This window comes from Schistocerca gregaria, chromosome 10 (genome assembly GCF_023897955.1).
Source record: "Schistocerca gregaria isolate iqSchGreg1 chromosome 10, iqSchGreg1.2, whole genome shotgun sequence".
Taxonomy (NCBI): domain Eukaryota; kingdom Metazoa; phylum Arthropoda; class Insecta; order Orthoptera; family Acrididae; genus Schistocerca; species Schistocerca gregaria.
Genome location: NC_064929.1, coordinates 131,600,124 through 131,601,692, shown reverse-complemented (window position 1 = coordinate 131,601,692; position 1,569 = coordinate 131,600,124).

Sequence of the window (1,569 nt, the reverse complement as noted above, 5' to 3'; positions counted from 1 at the left end):
TTTATATAAACACTACAGACGACAGAATGCAGCAATGCTAGCGCTCCATGTGGTAACATGTCACATTGCAGTGAACAGAAGACAAGCTACTTCTTTGATCAAATCTACAGCGAGGCCCTAGATTTGATCAAATATTGGACGACATTTGACAAAGTTCCCTATTACACCATCAAATATCTTTGACAATGATATTGGACAAAGATATTTGACAAAGAGATTTGATAGTGTAATACCGGCCTAACTAACCTAAGGAGATCACACACATCCATGCCCGAGGCAGGATTCGAACCTCCGACCGTAGCAGCAGCGCAGTTCCGGTGTGAAGCGCCTAGAACCGCTCGGCCACAACGGCCGGCAAACTAGCAACAACCACACTTTCTTATATCGTAAAAATGTTTTCTGATTGCCTGAAAAAAAAGGCGGGGCCAACGTTATCAAGCAAATGTTTTACAGTGATGCGCTATGTAAATCCATCCATCATTTTTTTGAAATGGATCGGATATTTTATGGTCACCCTGTACAGTATAGAAAAGCTCAGAAGGTCTGGCCTCGAGAAACGGCAATGAAACATTGGTCGTAACGTCCCAGGTGGCCGTTAAAAGCCGTTTCGAAGAGTGTGCGGTGAGGGGAGGGAAGGAGAGGAAGGGGGAAGATCTGCTATGCCCCAGGGCAGCTGCGGAGAGACACAACAGACCGAGTAGTACTCCCCCCTCCCCCCCTCTCCCCCCCCCCCTCAACACACACACACACACACACACACACACACACAAACGACAACAGCTGGCTGCCACCTTTCCTAACGTCTCCCTCTGTTGTGGCATTGTGCTCTTCCCCATCCCTGCTTTCGTGAAGGAGAAACTCCGAGAAACGTTAAACGCCGCTGTCTGCACAAGTGTCTGTAAACAGTCATTTTCATTTTACGATTCTCCCGACGCTTATCTCGACCACAAGGCGGCTTCAGAGTAACGTCGCAGTCTCCTGTCCGAGGAATGGTTCGCTGGAGACTTCCGCACTACAAGTAGCTCTGTTCCATCAGAGCCTCTTACCCTCCGTACGACTACTGCGTTCTTCATCCATCCGACTTTGACATTACTCAAGGTGTTCAAAGTAATTTCAATGAGTGTGACAATGAAACCTCCAGTACGGTGTCTGAGTGTGCGTAGAAAATAATTTTAGAACTCAACCTTAGTGACAAAGTTTGAGATTTTGGTTGGGATAATACAAACACTAACTTTGGAGGTGTTGAAAGAAAAGGGGAAAACAATGTACTCAAGAAGCTTGAAAACAAACGAAACAGGTCCATAGTAGGGGTAGGTTGCCCAGTTCATGTACTGCATAATGCTATTCAAAGTGGAACCAACATACTTTCACAAGATTCCAGGTTTCAACCACATCTTCATAATTACCACTGTAAAGTAATGATGAAGATTCAACTGAAATGCAAACCAATGGTCACTTGCACAACATATCGGTCCGTGTTTCAACCACATCTTTATAATCACCGAATTTTGTCCTTGATTTTCGTCCTTGGATTATGGCAACCCTATCGGGCATGGATGTGTGTGATGT